The sequence below is a fragment of the Takifugu rubripes genome, chromosome 11 (assembly GCF_901000725.2).
Source record: "Takifugu rubripes chromosome 11, fTakRub1.2, whole genome shotgun sequence".
Lineage (NCBI taxonomy): Eukaryota > Metazoa > Chordata > Actinopteri > Tetraodontiformes > Tetraodontidae > Takifugu > Takifugu rubripes.
The window spans coordinates 3,821,331-3,839,565 of NC_042295.1; the positions used below are offsets into that span (position 1 = coordinate 3,821,331).

The window sequence follows — 18,235 nt, forward strand, 5'->3', positions numbered from 1 at the left end:
GCAACTTTTGACTTTTCCACAACTTTCCACCAGACACAGATGATCTCCAAAACAACAATCTCTTTGGAGATCTTTCAGGTCCAAATCCAGACTTTTAGCCAACAAATGTCGCTCTGCGATCCAGATCTCAGAATTCTGCTGCATGTGAAGAATAGAAAGCTGGAGGGAGATTGAGGGGGGATTTTGTATGCCTATTACAACATTAGGCAGAATTACAGACAACTGTGACTAATTCGGAAAAGAGTCTTTGTTGTGTCTAAACTCTAAATGGAAGACGAGACTCATTAAATTGTGAGGACGGTTAGATGTCCTCTTTGGGGCATCTTTAATTGACATGGTTGAGAACCAGGGATTTTGAGGACAGCAGTGTTAACATGATGATAGTATTTTAATCATTTACTCTTGAAATCCTCATATTTATCTCATGATAGTTTGAAGAATGCTCAGAATAGTTCTGAAAGGAACAATGAATAAAAACCCAACATATCCTTTCTTTAGTTGATTTCACTGTATAGATTAATATGTCTGCATCATAAACATAAACAGACAGTCCTGTACATTATTTCATATCTATCACTGTAGCTTATTAGCCGTGTGATTCCTTATGCTGTTTGGAGAGTCTCTCTGATAGAACATTCGTTTGTGGGTTGGGCCACAAATCACTTTGCCCTGTGGCGTCACCTGGACCCAGGAGTTACCAGAGGATAAATCTTCCTTCTTTCTGTCTTTCTCTCTCTCACACACACTCTCACTCTGCAGAAATCTCCCCTCAGATGTGGTCTTGGTACCCTTTTGTGTTTCCTTCACCTTTTACACACACACACACACGCGCTCTCACACACACACACACACACGCACACACAGAATGGCTCATCCATCCTTCCACTACTGATTTCCTGACATTCACATCTCATGGCCGTGCTTGCTTATTGCCTGTTTTTGTTAAAATAAATATTTATAGCTGATTTAATGCCTTTTGTTTGCCATGGCACCAAGCTGGTTGTGTCCTCAGTACATCGCAACAGCCAGTTATTTACGTTTGATATATTTCAGCACAGTTTATGCAATGATGTATTTATTCAGCCTGATCTTATGCGATATAATATCAAAACAGAAAGAGCAGATGCTAATTTTAGTAAACATTTTTGTGAAATGTATTGCATTTTAAAGAAAATTCAGCGGCAGCACTTAAATCTTGTCTGTTTGACGCAATAGAGCAAAACAGAAGAAAAAAAATCAATGACTGAATTTCTCAGTTGGCTAAAACAGCTTTGATTAATGCAGAAATACCCTCCAATATGGACACATTAAAGCTTGGCTAAGAATGCATCTGCAGATTCCTCATCTTGTTTACTTAATGAGCAAAAAAAAAAAAAAAAAAACTAAAAAGAAATCAATCTTTCAGAGGCATCAAAGACACGCTGAACACATACTGTAAAACTAAACAAATGCCACTTTTTGGCACGCAAACATAATGCTTTCACCACTTCCTGTGGAGGAATCCAAGGATTTCAGACAAAAATATGACATTATTGTCAAACCAAGCAGATTAAAAACAAATCCATTGGCACAATATGACCAGAAGCAAAAAATACATCAACATTTTCAGTGTAAAGGACCGTGTTATGATTTCAAACAGTACTCAAACACAGATGAAGGTCCAACTACAGTATAATTAGTGTCATAAACACAAGAAAACCACCTGAGAAATAATGCAAGAACTAAACTCTAGAAATCTGCGTGAGAGAAGACAATCTGTCAAAGGCCCACGGTGGGTTTAAATAGCTGACAGAAGCAGCGGAAACAGTTAGACACAAGTGGAGGACACGAGGGTAATCAGGTCAGGTAGAGTGAGGTATGGTAGAGGAGAGAGAGAGCACACTGAGAGAAACCAACACAAAGATATACTGAGCACAAATCTGTCAGACCATGATGGTCCGGTAAGTTTCTCATTGTAGACTGACTCAGGTTCATTATTTTTATTGACATGATTTCTAGGTACAGCCAGGGGCCGAAAGGGATTCTGGTTCAGGAACTAATGGTTTTCATCACTGCGTTCCGCAGACATTGTCACCTTGCTGGCTCCTTCGGGAGGGGACGTACAGCACTCACAGGGGCTGGTAGCCGAGTATGGAGCAGCTGGGATGAGTCCAGGGCCACAATGGATCAGGTGAGAGCTCCTGCCTCAAGTGGAGTTTAAGTACCTTGGGGTCTTGTTCACCAGTGAGGCAAGGATGGAACATGAGGCCTTGGAATCCTCCCTGAAATGCTCGAGAAAGTGTCCAGAGAGAGGGAAGTCTTGGTGTCCCTACTTAGACTGCTGCCCCCACCATCTGGGGGCCAGATAAGCTTACGGAGATGATGGATGGGTTTTCAATGACACAATTTTTAAACACTATGCACGTATTATGCGTCAAACTCTTTAGCTACTTCTCTTCTCACTCAAAATGTCAAAATATGAATGATGCGATGTATAGCTTTAGAGATATTTATGTTTGGCACAACTCTGTTAATGATTTAGTTTCTTAGAGGGAAAGCACCATTTATATTGGTAGCAGTTGATATCATCCATCCATCCATCCATTCTCTACCGCTTATCCGGGGTCGGGTCGCGGGGGCAGCAGCCTAAGAAGAGAAGCCCAGACTTCCCTCTCCCCAGCTACTTCTTCCAGCTCATCCGGAAGGATCCCCAGGCGTTCCCAGACCAGTCGAGAGACATAGTCTCTCCAACGTGTCCTGGGTCTTCCCGGGGGTCTCCTACTGGAGGGACATGCCCTGAACACCGCACCAGGGAGGCGTCCAGGGGGCATCCTAACTAGATGCCCAAGCCACCTCATCTGGCTCCTCTCAACGCGGAAGAGCAGCGGCTCTACTCCGAGCTTCTCCCGGATGGCAGAGCTTCTCACCCTATCTCTAAGGGAGAGCCCAGCCGCCCTACGGAGGAAGCTCATTTCGGCCGCTTGTACCCGTGGAACGAAGATCGACCGGTAAATTGAGACCTTTCGGCTCAGCTCTCTCTTCACCACTACGGACCGGTGCAGAGTCCGCATTACTGCGGATGCCGCACCGATCCGCCTGTCAATGTCCTGCTCCTCCTTGACCCGGAGAAGGCACTCCACCTTTTTCCGGTTGAGAACCATGGCCTCTGATTTGGAGGTGCTGATTTTCATCCCAGCCGCTTCACATGCGGCGGTGAACCGATATCAGTGTCGGAAAATTAAAAGTTGAACAATATCAGTATATCTGGAAAAAAAAGCCAATATTGAACATCAGTATTTTTTTTAGCCTTATCAACTTCTTTTTGACCTTTTCTTCTTGTCTCTCATGTTTTAAACTTCACTGAAAATACATTCAGGACTTAGATAGTGAGATCATTGATAATAGTAAGTGATTAATAACAGCATAAAAGTCCATTATAGTCCACAAAAGTAGAACTATCTGATGAGGTTTCATGATACTTCTCAAGGAAGCATCTTGTGTGTGGGGAAGCATCTTCATTTCTTTGGCAAGTGGGATTTCAGGGCTTTCAACATCGGGATGGCTACAGATCCTGCCGGGCCTTGTCTATACTGCTCGAACAGCTCCCATAATTGGATAAGATTCCTCTCGTGGGCTTCTTCCGTGTGATCTTTCCATGTCAAAGTAGTTTGGTGGAATCTGAGAACATGATCAAGTCTGGTCTAGTGTGAATGATGTGATCAGGGACCGTCAGCTGTTTTCCGAGTCTGGAGCGGAGTTTCTCACTGGTCAGAAAGAAGGGGACGATGTCCTCCCTGGCTCAACCAGTCAATACAAGAATGATCATTAAACAAAGTTTAGGAAACAAAAGTTAGGCAGAAGGTGTGGTGGCAGCTTGTCTGGCTTTAAGGATGGAGGGAGGCCATTTAAAGCATCATAGGTAGTTTTACAGGGCAGGCTGAAAATCCTGAAACCGGAAGACATATTGAGTACACGCCATGCATGCTCTTCCTGGGTTTGTGTTTAATGGAGTGAATTGCTGTGGGTACAATTTCAGCAGCTGCCTTGAGCAGCCAAGACTTTGGGGTAGTTGAGGAGATTGCTGCAGCGAGCCTCTTCAAGTGGATCAGGCAGGCAGATTTCTTAGAAGACGGAAGTACGCCATTGAAACATCTCAGATATGTGCAAACCAAATTGCCTATGTGTCCAACACAAAGAATTAAAAGGTAAGGGTGTCTCAGACTTGCCATAAGTAAGGACGTTTGTTGGAAGGGTCGTAGACAGCTTGGACCAGAATGCTAACATGTTAGCTGCCAGCTGACCAGAGATCTCTCCAAGGGATCTTCTGCTGCAGTGTGTCTCCCACCTCATCCAAGCTCCTTGCTGAGTCCCACCATCTTGCTAATGCCTACCTCCCTCATGCCAGCAGGCACGTCTTCCTGGAGACATTTAGAATATAACTGAATAGCAAACTTGGCTGTCTCAGCAACCTGATTCCATACAGCTACATTTGCTCATATTTAATGTATATTAGGTGAGAGTTATGTGAGTTATTTTTGTTCTCCTATAGAAAGAGCAAAAATGTTGTTTCTATAGGAAATCATATGGATTTGACGGTTTACCAAACTAAAAGGTGCTGATGTTCCATTCTATACATATGATAATCATATATAATCTGAGCAGAACTGTATATGTGCCCATTATATACATGCAAGTTTGTTAACTTGCTGATGTTGAAAATAACTCCGATGGAGAGCTCTGACTAGAAATCTTGGCGTGGCTTCTTTGGCAAATGTTTGGGTAAATAAGTCACTCAAATGCTGGAAATAATGAAAATGCAAGGGATGAATGCATGCAGTTTGGTTCAAACATATGACAAACAATGGAGTTGACGAGAAAGGCTTATTGAAGCGCACAATAGAAGAGTGGATGCATGAAAGAAACTGGGCTCTTTCTGCTAAAGACTGAATGAAGGACAGGCTAAAAAAGAAGCGGGAGGGGCAAACTGAAAGCACAGCAAAACAAGCAACAAAAGAAACAAGCAGATACAATAAGACAAAAGAGAAGCAGCAACAACAGAGAGGAAATGCTTTCAGATATATTTTGCATATTTATGGAGTATTTTCTAAAATCCAAGCATGGAAGTGTCCAAACTTGCCAAATGACAATTACTAAATTTACCCAGATGCTTTATTTAGAGAAATATGTAAGAGGCAGGCATATATTCAATTCCTACCATCATAAAAAGGACCATTTTCAGCACCTCTTCATAATTAATACAGTATGCTAATGTACAACGATATTACACAACTGCACACATTCAAAAAGACCCTTTATGATGTCAGTCATTGTTGGGACATTTATAGCTTGTTCTACTTATTAAAATGTAATTTAAATTACAATTCTTATAGATATTGGAATATTGTCAGTTGTCTCCATCTAAGTCTGTCCTCTTTATCTTCATCTCTCACATTAACTAACTTCATGTCCTTTTTCCCCTCCATCCATTAATCTCCTTCTAGCATAATCTTACTGATACAGTCATTGTCCCTCCTCTGGACATGTCCAAACAATCTCAGTCTAGCCATTCCTTGCTTTTTTTTTATACCCCAAATCCTCCTATGTTCCTCTGATGGACTCATTCCTGATCCTATCATCCACATCACTCCCAAAGAGCCCCTCAACATGTTCATCTCTGCGACCTCCAGCTCCACTTCCTGTCCCAGTCCACCTGTGCACTCCTACCACCTCTCTCAAATGTCAGCTTATGTTCTTGTCGCTTCTGAAAGAAATTATTCAGCCATCTGTGCTTCATTTTTCCTTCTCCTGGATAGGAAGCCTTCCCATCACTTCCTGCGTGCACTAACATGTCCATGGAAATCTGCCAGCGAACATAATGGCAAGCCTGTCCACATTTAGGCTGGTTAACAACCAATCATGAGACCCATTGTGCCTATAAACAACAGAATGATTCTTATTCACTTAGATATTAACTGTATTGAACATCCAAGGATATAGACAAATGTTATTTTCAAAGCAATGGAGCATTATAGCAAACACAATTGTAGTAGATGGACAATGCCGATCTGTTTGAAGGTCAGTCTGTGAGCTCTGCTTCCCTTCAGGTTGCTCTTCAGCAAACAATGGATAGTTCTTTTTTCTGTTACAAACAATAAGAAAAATGGTTGTCATTATTGTTTAAATAAAACAGTAAAAGCAGTTGTGACATTCATGTTTTTACCTGAGTTGCTGATGAAAAGCCTGAATATTTTCTAACCACCAGTCTCACATCCATCTTCTACAGCTTTATCCCTGGACAGTGTCTCAGAGCTAATGTATAGACACAAACACCCATTCACATTTATATGTAAGGTCATTTAAGAGGCACCAACTCATCCACCCCAAATGCATTTGTGACTTGTCAAGGTAAAATCATTCAATTATATTTACTATTATTCTTTTTATTATTATCATTGTTGTTGTTATTATTGCTTTCTTTGGTTCTTGTTTTGCTTTTTAATAAAAAATTACAAAAAATGAAAAGGCGAAGAAATGATTAACCTTAATTAAGTCCTATTGTCACAACAACAAACTTGTCCTTCCTTTTTTTATTCCATGTTTTGAGACTTTATGTTCCCCCTGCCAATGTTCCAAGACCCCATTTCGTCTCCAAGGATGCGCTCTCGTCCTCACAGTTCTCAAGTCGCAGCAATCTGTCTCTGTCCATGGTCCTGAACCCTGGTGAGCTAGTCTTCTGGAACACAAATATATATATATACATTATCTCTCTTCCATCTCTACTTTTAAGATTAGACTTAAAGCCTACCTCTTTGGAAAAGCTTATTATCACTAATTCTGTAGTTCCAGTTATTATCCTAGACAGACAAATTATCATACTTAGGGGGTCGTCTAATTATTAGGTTAACATCTTAGTTATGCTGCTATAGGCCGAGGCTGCCTGGGTCCAGAAACATGATCACCTGACAGGCCTCTCCTCTCCTCTCCTCTCCTCTCCTCTCCTCTCCTCTCCTCTCCTCTCCTCTCCTCTCCTCTCCTCTCCTCTCCTCTCCTCTCCTCTCCTCTCCTCTCTCTACCCAGCCGGCCATCAGCAGGAGGGTCCCCCACATGAGCCTGGACCTGCTCAAGGTTTCTTCCTGTTAAAGGGGAGGTTTCCTTGCCACTGTTGCTTGTTGGGGGTCAGGCCCTGGGATTCTGCAAAGTGCCTAGAAACAATTTTGATTGTAACAGATGCTAAATAAATAAAGATTAATTGATTGATTGATTATCATGTCTTATCTGTTATAGCTTACATATACATGTACGTACAATAGATGAATCAGATGGCTTTTTTTAAACGGGTGCTTCATTTTTCTTACACCTCCGTATGGTGAAAAAAGTAAAACAGAGGGGTGTGAGAAAATGACAAAAGTGAAGAACAAGACTATCCCCTGCTGCCCATTGGTTATTTATGCCTTCCCTGCTCCACGAGGAGCACTGTCACATTTATGCCTAAGAAGGCAAATGCTCCCGCAGCTCCTGCTCTCCTGGGTCTCTCAACCTCATCGCTCCCTTTGAAGATTCTTTTTATTTCTTTTGCAGCATCTGCTTTTTCCCCCACCCCCCCCTCCTTGTGCTACATTGCCTTCACTCCTCTTTTCACACTTTGATTGCGTGTATCTCTCACCGGACTCCTTTGGCTAATTGCATCATTCTAATGGTCTTTTTCATAATTGTACACTGTGGCGAGTTGATGTTTCATGCAGCTAATTAATTAGCATTGGTGGCGAATGGGACCAAAAAGTGAACAGAAATAGTGCTGATCAGTAGTTTGAGTGTAGCGTTGGTGTTTGTCTTGGTTTGGGGCACTGTGCCCGCGAGCGGATCTGGAAACGGATCCAAAAAGTTTACATCATTCTGTGGCTAAAGCCGTAATTTTAATTCCACCACAACACTACCCCGCAATGGCTAATCACTCAATGTTCATATCAGTAAACAGCCAAGTGGAGTGGTGCTCTGATGTCTATTGACATTTTATCTCTCTTGGCTGGAGCTGCTATCAGCAGCATCCACACAGCAACAAGACTTGGCCTGTGAGTGGAGTGAGTAGGTGTCTGTACAGATACACACACACACACACACACACACACACACAAATGTGTGCGGTGGCAGCGGGGCTGGTAGAAGTCTCCTCCTTTAGCTGGAGGCTTACCTCTCCCTCTCTCCTCCTTCTCGGTCTCAGTCACTCCGAGATGCTGCCACGTCAGTGCAATTTAACAGTTCTTTGATCCATGTCCTGAGAGTGAATTGCAACAAATTAAGCAAATTATTTGAACCACCCACGGGCCTAAGGCTGATAGAGGTGGAGGGAGGAGGGATGCCACAGTTGTTAAGGAGGGTCGAGTGTGACTGCCAGAACGTTGATGGAGGGAGTCGAAAAATTGAGTAAATAGAATGTGTATTTAAATGTGTGTGGTAACCAGGGAATGACCTGATTGGGAGAGCTGTGTTCTGCCTCTGTGTTCTGTTCCCACCAGCTGGTGTAGAAGGCTGAATCAGGTTATTTACCTTGGATCCATCATTTTTTTCTTGTAGCGGATTATCAGAAAACATCAGCCCCTAATCTTAATTTGCAGGCTGTTAAAATAATTCCTCTAACTTTACATTTCAGAGATGAAATAAATCTTTCTTTCTGTCCCCTCACTGTCTTGTAGAGCAGCAGTATTGCTGAATTACAGGATAAATGACGTGGTAAATTCATCCATGAAGCTTGAGTTTTCAACTGACAGAGATTCATATTATGAGGGTAAAATCGTACATATAGTTTGAGCTTTTCCGGCATTTCTGTGCATTGCACCAATATTTATCTGAGGCAGATGATGCAATATAATATCGTTTATCTTCAAATGAAAAGATGTTTCTCATAAATTTAAAAAATAAATCCACCACCGCTCTGCGCCTGGGCTCTCACTCCTGAAATAACTGTGCTCCGCGTGATTCATGATCCTCGCCGTCATGAGTGTCGCTCTCAGCTTCCAATCTCTCAGAGCTTTGTGCCCCACATCCCTCAACTCAGCTGTCAGAATTCACGTTGTACTCATCTATGTCCTCTACTTCAAGAGTTAAGGGGAGGAACTTGGTGGAAAGGATCCCTGGCATCTCTGGCCATAATGGAATTTCAGAGCTCATTACAGTCATGGGAGCATTCCCTTCAGACGGTCTGAAGCTAGCTTGGTGTTAGCCATCTTGCCTTACCTGGCAGATCTGGGTCGTACAGTATTTGCAGAACTTTGTTAGTTCTTCCCTGTCGACTGTCTAAATGTTGCTAAAACGTAGGAAAAGAGCTAAAACCCAACAAATTAAATTTTAAATAATGGGGTTTGTTTCTGAGGGTTGCTGCTGGCTCTATGCTGCCATAGGCAAACTCACATTATCTCCCCAAATCATCCTGGATTTCAGTAGGAAATCTATCCTTTTTGCTGCTTATTAAAATACATTTTGCTCTTGTCTGACAGTATACCTGACAATCCAAAATGGTAAGCTAATTAATGCTTAATGTTACATCTTATTGTAATGAGCCTTAATGAAGCATTTTCCTCAAGCCATTAAGAAGGACTGAGATGGATTCAGCACACAGGTGTGCTAAGATTTATCTTGAAATCAATGCGTTCCCATCGCTGGAGCTGTAATTAGTCTGTCAGGGTCTGATAGGGGTCATGCCACCACCCGGTTGTGTGTGCTCAGCAAATGCTTACATGGGTAGCTGCATGCATGGCTGCATGGCTCTACATCATGGCTACCCCAGCTCAACCACAGGCCTCAAATAACCTTGTGAGATGAAGACCGCATTTTAATTTTAGGGAATCACTTTTTCGACTGTACGATAATAGAAAGCTGTCTGCGTAACGGAATGAGGCGAGGTGATTGGATGGCTGCAGCTGGTGTATGGTTCCAGAGGACCAGTGACCTCTATGTTCAATGTGCCGCAAGAGAGAAAATTGCAAATTACGGTTGATGGACCTGCGGATCTATTGACAGTGCTTGATTGAGCACTGTGGCAACCAAATGCAGACACTTACTCGGCTGGTGTCAACTTCCTTTTGATGCTGTTGCTCCCAGAGCAACCAGATATCAGATCATGATCATGAATAGGCTGGAAAGTTTGGGAACAAAATCTCGACACTATCAGACAGGACGCTGTGGACATTGGGCCTTGTTTGATCCACACGGGGGCTGTTTCTCTCAAAGCAATCACCAAATGAAAAGGGCAGACAGAGCCAAAAGAGCAGATTAGTTAGATGACGATAACAGTGCCCCTATAAATGTCGAGGGAATTATAAATGCAAAAGTGTTTAGAAAATACAAATAAATAAATGCTCAGGGGTTGGAGTCTATAAACAAAGACTGCATCCAGGAGGTACAAGAAACCTTTGAGATTCTAATGGGGTGAGCTGGTTTGCACTTGAACTCAAAGTTTTTCCCCAATTCTGGAAATCAATTTATGATTATCCCTGCACTCATTCAGCACCCCAGTTCCCCCCCCCCCTTCCATCCTAAACTCACAGCACAGGGGCAATTTGCTAAGCCAGTATCTCAGGTATGTGATTCAATATTCCCCTCAGGAACTAATCTTGTTAATGCTGTTTTGTACTCTAATGAGCAAGGAGGTCAGTTAAATAAAATGGATGTAGACTGAATTGGTTTCCATTATAAAAAACAAAAAAACCAAACACAAATTGCATCTCAGCACAGTTTTTACGACGCGCTATCTATACCGAGATAAAAAATTGTGACATCTCCAATGAGAAAAACAGAAAACAGATTCCTCACTGAAGGAAAGAGGGACCCACATGTTTTTTCATCAGGAGTTTATTTCCAGTCCATAAACTTTCTGGAGGTTCAGCGAAGGCTCATAAAATAGCCGCATTACCACGGGCAGACTTGGAGCTCATTGAAGTGAAAAGCCAGGAAAAAAAAAAAGAAGAAAAAAAAACATAACTCCGCTCTCTTTTGCAGCGGAGCCTTTTATTTAATTTTTTTTATTATTTTGGAGAAGTCTAATAACACAGCAGCGCGCTCGCAAGTAAACTACAAAATATGAACACTTGCATTACTTAGTGATCAAAGCATTTAAAGGAATTTTGAACCATTCTATTAATTTGTTTTGGTTGAGGGCAAAACTAATTCAAGCCTTCCGTGCTCCTCCTCCTCCTCACCTCTTCTCACTGAAGCTTAGTCAAGCATCATGGGTAAATGCAGTAATTACATGCAGCCTTAATGAAAGTATTGTAAAATATTCATGGGATGCTTTAGAACCACGCTTGTACTCCAGGCAGCAACACACCCATTTCCACACAGAGTTAACCGGCGTGGTTTTGTCTCATGACTGACAGTGGCCACAGGTACAGATGCCTCATGCCTGTGAGGGGGTTCTTGAGTCACAAAGCATTTCTAATTGGTCATGACAGGAGCTTCTGGTTGCCAGATTTGATCTATACAAGCCCCCGGAATATTTGTTGTTCAGCATCTCTCCACAGAGTTCTAAGTTATGCATTATTGAAGGTAGTTGCGGTCTCAACCAGAGGCAGCCGGGGTTCCGTAACAACAGACAAGGGAAGAAAAACAAATAAATGCAACACCAGAAAATGTGTCAATATGTTTGATTTGAAGGGAACAGAGGATGAGTGCTCCTCATCACCGTACCAATGCATGATTGGAAAGATTGGGACTGCTTTGCCGCCATTTTTTGTTTTCCTTGCACATCTTGTCACACTTGATGTTGCTGTTATGCAGTGAAATACAACTGCTGATGCATTTGGTCTTCAATAACAGTAAGAAAAGTAACATCCACAAGAAGCTAAGGAGGTTTGGAAGTATTTCTTCCATTTGGATTTCAACACAAACCCTTTAGAGACATCAATTCAGTGATAACATCTGAAGTCTCACAGACGCTGATACAATGTCCACTAAACTGGTGTCTTTGATGGGGAAGCTGGATGGTCATTATGTGTCCCACCCAGTTAGCTGCAGAGCTAACATTTGGAACATAATAGTCCTTTGAGCTAAAAGTTCTAAACTGTGTTCAATATTAGCATCACTGATGATTTAATGTCACATTTGAAATTCAGATCTTATCCTGAATAATTAGAATATCAATGGTTACGGCAGTTGATGAATAACAATAACTTATGACATCTGGTCTCTCTCTAATTAGTCCTCACACACTATTAGCATGTAAAATTCAAACTAAACACTGACGTTTGAACATGGAAATGTGACATTAGATCACAGAAAAGGTGGCATTTGGAGTCGACAAGACCTGAATGGGAAGTTGGTTCATTAGGCCAGTCAAAGAAAGGGCTGCGTGGAAAAAAAAGCCCTTTTTTGGGGTTGGACGAGTCAGCTCAGCTCACATAATGGGGTGTCAGGGAATCCAAATCATCAGCGGTAAAGTGGTAATTCCCCATCCCCTTTCGTTTCTATCATAGTTTGAATGGCAGAAATGATGTTATATTGGGAGCAAAGTCCTGTTCTCGGTTCACCGCATAGATTCCAGCCTGGAGTTTAATACACTGTGGTATTATAGTTTTTGAGGGACATATTTCAAACTTATTTAATGTTTTTGTGACAGATTTGCACATAGAATACGCATGTGTATAACGTCCATGCACCAGAGAAATCAGACTAAGACATTCCAGTTCATTTGCCTGATGTAAGCATTTTTCCATCTGTGGTGCCCCAGGCATTGCCATGCACACCCAAAGCAAAGATAGGAAATAGCCTCTATCAATTCCCAGGGTGCACTGGGGCAAGGCAGTTTCCAAAGGATGAGCATTCACAAATTGATGACTAGTGAAGATCACTGACGACTTCAAAGCTGTTTGGATCCAGGTTGCTTATGAGAGGGTTTATGCATGAATGTGTCCTGATTAAAGAAGACCTTGCTCTGATCCACAACCACTCACTCAGTCGCCCACCCACCCACCAACATATAATCCATTAAATCATCATGCAGTCATAAACACAGCAACCTGACTAATATTTTACTTGGCAAATATGTACAGCTCAGGCATTTTAGCTATTTTTTCTTTTTTCCCCTGCTAAGGTTATAATGTAGTTACGATGATTCTTGGCAGGATCTTCACATCAACAGAATCCCAGAGTGTTTTTCTTTTTTCTTTGCCCCCCCCCCCACACACACACACACACACACACACACATTGTGGCAACACCTTATTTGTAACACTGACATCCTTAAGACAGCAAGGGACCGTCAACATGGCAATGCATCACAATGTTCTGGCAAGCTTTATAGAATCTTCACAACAGAGAAGTCAGGAGTGAGAGAGAGAGACAGAGAGACAGAGAATTGCACACACATGAACACAGTAAGTGAAACACATTGTTGTCATAGTGAGTAGGAGCAGGGCAATTACAGAATATACAGAAGTCGTTCAGCTGAGTCGACGACTGGGACGCTGGGCAAGAACAAAGGCAGCCTCGGTGCAGATTCTGCTCAGGGAGTTCACACTATGAAGCGAAAGGACGGCTGGTGTTTCCTTTCCTATCATTACCCAGAGGTCTTAATTAGTTTTGGTTAATCTTCCACTACTGTCATTGACTCCAGCTTTTCCCCCCTTTTTTATCTATTATTTTATTGCCTGGAACAAACCAGTGGAGGCACCCCACGTTACATATCAACACTGATCAATGCTAATTCCCGAATATCATTCTATAGCTCCGCCTGCATCTCCCCTTAAGATGATTTTGTTCTCATTCTCATATTGCATCACCAGTGTTTCCTTATTTCAGCGTTAGGATTGATGCAATGTTTTTATTTCAAACACACACGTCAAGCGACTCAAGTCAATTTGAAGTCACTCACACTTTGAAAAAGGACTGTATCAACTGTAAAGGTGACGCTGTGTCAGTAAAATCAGCTTAACAGAACTTGTAATTGGGATATCTCAGAAAATAATACTGACTTTTGCACTGACTCATCAGGTTGTCTCTGCTGCATAGTTTAATTGGTAGTTGTGATTAATTATCATTACAGACACTTGTGTGCAGTAGAATTTGAAAGTGTGAGGTTTAAAGGTTTGTTTCTTATTTGAGTGGTGTAATCAACGAACTCAGCAGGCTCCGCCACGCATGCATGTCCACCAAATATTAAAGAACTCATCATTAAGTGCGCTCCCATGTCCAAAGACAAGTTGATCTTCAGTAAATTCCCAGCATTTTCTTCTGCCACAACCACTTTATTTTGCATGGGAACAAGTTTATTTTTACTTACTCACTTTAGTCAGTGTTTGGCCTTGAAGCTTTCCAAATGACTTTTCAAAAGATTTTCAGTCATTTATTGTTTGTTAACTGGCACTTTATTGCAATCATGGTTGCAGTGAGTCCCAGCAGTCACCATGGAAGGGTTACCAGGCTGTCCAAGGACACAATCTGCAGCCAATAAGGAGCAAGTGTCAACTCCACGTAGAAGAATCTAACAACTACAAGACTTCAGAATTCTGAAATAGATACTCGGCAAAGCACCAGCAAACACTAATGAAAGCTTCCTTTACGTATGTGCAGCGTTCAGTGACGACTGTTGGCTGGATTAAATCATACTCTCTTCCAGTTATTGCACATGATTGTAGTTTCCAATCCAGGTGAGCAGGAGGGAGCTTCTTTGATTAAAGAGTGGAGGTTATTAAAGAAAAAGAGTTCAGAAACTACACAACACGCATACAACAGCATATTGACTTTATTTTTAGATGTAAAATATGAAAACTAAGGAAACAACTACTGACAGAGATCATGCCACACGTTGCGAGAGCTATAACATTTTATACCAACTGTGCAAAAGGGGAGAAAAAGAAAAGGTTTCATTTTCTGTCACATTCAAATTCTTTCTATCCTTCAGAAGACACTTTAATTGTAGTTCAATGGTGGTTTTTAATCGTTCAAGCCTCATTTTGGTTTGTCATTTCTATATTTATTCAGGGCTGAGGGCTTGTCTTGGTAAACCAAAGTAACAAGCTGACACTGGGCTGCCGGGGTGATGCCAAGCCATCTGCTGCTCAGGGGCTTCCAAGCAGGAGGGATATATGAGCAGGACGGATGATGGAGAGCAAGAAATCCCAAGAATAGCTCTGAAAATAGTCTTACTATACAAATAAATAAAGGCAGCATTGGAATAACTGAGGAATTCAGATCATGCTTAGCATGTGACATCTCAAATAATGTGTCTTAATAAAGTAAAGTAAGGAAAGATTTTTAAAAAAAACTGGTCAGGGCTCATCCAGTTAGTGACATTAGCACGGGAGAAGTTGGCTGTTTGCCGACAGAGGTCTGTTGATCTCTCTCTCTGTGCCAGAACGCTTTCATTCAGCACAACACGCAAGAGTATTCACCAAAATTCACTGAAAATGAACAATCAGGTCAAAGATCCACTTATTTCCATTTATTTCAATTTGAGCTAGCTAAAGGAGTTTTCAGGTAAAATAATAAACTAGATAGTGAGTAAACATGCTCAGACTCAGCAAACATAAAAAAGACTTTAGAACTTTTTCAATTGTAAATACTTTTGGCAAAGAAAACTTCACCGAGGAACAGCATACTTGCTTTTTCCACAGTTGCTGTTGTTGTTCTATTTCGGTTGCCTTCTTCTTAATGTTTACAAAGACTTACATTTTCTTTCCCTTAATGTTGTCAAAGTTTCCGTCCCCGGCAGTCTAAACTGGGTATCAATTATTTCCCTTGCATTGTTGCAATCGTTCCTTCCTTTCAGTTCTCTGCTGCTCAGGAGGAACAAACAGTGACTTCCAGACTTCTGACATCTTGCTTCACTGATGGAGTGGATTGCACACAAAAACAGGTACAAGACAAATGCAACTGAGTAGAACAATAGCAGACTGGAGCGCAGAGAGGAACTTTTCCATTGTTAAATATAATAATCCTCTGTTCCGCATGCACTCAAGGGGAACTCCCTTGGGAGTTCGTTTATATAAAACGTGGTAAATTTAGCAGCTTCTCAGATTTACATCTGTGTTTTTGAGATTAAAACATGCTGCTAAACACGCCAGAGACCTTCTTTCTATTGGACCTGACTCACTGCAGCTCAAAAGTTAAGGGGTAGATTCCATATTTTCTCTTCTATATTTGTTTTTCATCTGACCCAAGTGACCCACAGACCCCTAGGCTTTATTAACACATTTAGGTCAGAACCAGAGACCTTTCTGTAGTCTGTCACCACCACATTTATCAACCGGCTTCTGCAGATGTAGCAGCATGAATGTGTTAGGGAATCAATAATGTCTTTATTTAGGAGACATCAGTTGCAGCCGACGTTGTGTGAACTTGTCCGATCTATCAGGTATTTGGACTCTGAGACGTGTCCCAATTATAGAAACGTCAATAAATATGTCAGGGGGAAAGAAGAAAGACTTGTGATAGCGAAATTAAACATGTCAACAGAGAAACATCCCACAACTTATTATTCCTGATGATTTGCCATTACGCACATTGTTCTGCAAATTGAGAGAAATATTGAGCGAAACAACAGAGACACGAGTGTTTAAAGTGTAGAAACATGCTAATTGTACAATATGAATGGGCAGATAACGTCAATATTTCAGGAAAGATATATATTTTTTTATATTAGTAATAAGGACGTGACCTTGACCACTTGTGGCATTTGTGGTTATTGACATTTTTGTAATTAAAGGTAAGTAAATGAGGGTAAGCAAAAGTCTAAGGAGTACCCCAGTCTCACCTCATGTCCAACCTCCCACCACAAACCTTTCTAAACATTCTCCAAACTGTTGAGCTTATGCTAGAAAGTACAATCCATCCACACCCCAATGCAGACCATAACGATGAAGAGTTTTTCTTTCAAGGGATTTATTAACCAATTCTAGTCCAGCAGAGGAGACAAGGCTGAGCGCGGCAGACCAAGCACAGAAGCCTCAATAATGAATTCCTAGAGTACAGGAGGGAGAGCTGGAGTTAAGGAATGCCGGCCTTGATGAGCCAGTGAGGAAGGAGCAGATCAGGAATGACAAAGGAAGATGTCTCCAGTGTGTGGAGAGCAGTCCAGAGGTTTCTGGGCAGAGGGTTGGGGTCATAGCTGTGACACTGAAAGCTCTGTTTCCAAATATTCTGCACCTTCAGGATGACAAATTATTTCCATATATGCTGCACATGCCTGTTCTTCTCCTCTCTCTGCCTCCTCCCATCTGCGCCTGGTGCTGCTCGAGGTTTCATCATGGAAAACAGGGAGCCGTTGGTAGCTGAGCAGGAGGATCTTATGGATTTTAAGTGATACGCAAGTTGACTTGATGCCAGTGAAGGTTGATGAGGGTTTGGGGAAATGTCCAGCCAGGATCAGAGATTTAGCGCTTTTGCCCAGTTTGGGGTTTCCTCTCCCAGACATGTAACATCCAGGAATTCTGAAAGCAAAGTTAGATTGGAAAAGACATTTTGCATGAGGTTTCTAATAAGACATCCTACAATAAATTCAGTTACTGTATGTTTTTAGAAAGTGGCATCAAGCATACTGACCTAAACATTAAATTCCAAGTGCTCAGTGTCTTCAACACATTCTTCTTCTGAGGAAATATCATTTATGGGGTATTGTAGATAAACACAAATGCTGTTCATGCATTGTGTACTCACCCCACCCACCCACATACCTCCATTTTCTCTCAGTCTGTCTCACACAATCCAAACACATCCCAATCCAACTTTGCTTTTAAGTCCTCTGGCTTGACACAAAAGGGAACAGTCCTTCCCCACACATCATCTGGAAAGAGAGAAAATCAAAAAGACTCAGAAAGCCGTCTCACTATGCAGCGGGGAGAAAACTCATTCTGTCACTGCTGCCATTCTGAGTGAGATTACAGCGGGGACCCACGGCCCATCTCGCCTTTGGATCTTCCTTGCATCCAATCATTGATGGGTTTATGTGGTTGCATAATGAATGCACTTCTGTCAGCGGGATCTGCAGAGTTTGTATTACGTCTTGTGCCTATAGACACTGCTGGTTACTGACTGCTGGCTGCTGATGGGGACATGATGAAGTCTTAGCTTTGAGGGCGTACAGAATGTTTCAACTGGTGTTTATGAAAGTTCAGTAAACCTTCAGTCTTAATGATGTTCCTCAGTTGGTGTAAAGCATTGCCAGGAAAGTAGAATGCAAAAGTTTTCTAGTGTTCTGGTACATCCTTTAATCAAACTACTCAAAGTCTGGGAATAAAGTCGATGATGAAGTTGCAGTTTTATGGTACAT

General features: G+C 41.8%; 1 long non-coding RNA gene across 1 annotated transcript; it reads right to left on the minus strand.

Moving 5' to 3' along the window:
• Nucleotides 1–16,793: 16,793 nt before the first annotated feature.
• On the minus strand, nucleotides 16,794–17,738 carry LOC115251525 (uncharacterized). The gene is made up of 3 exons (XR_003890089.1): nucleotides 17,640–17,738; nucleotides 17,509–17,555; nucleotides 16,794–17,396 (listed from the first exon to the last, which is right to left on the minus strand). It is a non-coding gene; the product is annotated as an uncharacterized lncRNA (long non-coding RNA).
• Between the last annotated feature and the right edge of the window lie 497 nt (nucleotides 17,739–18,235).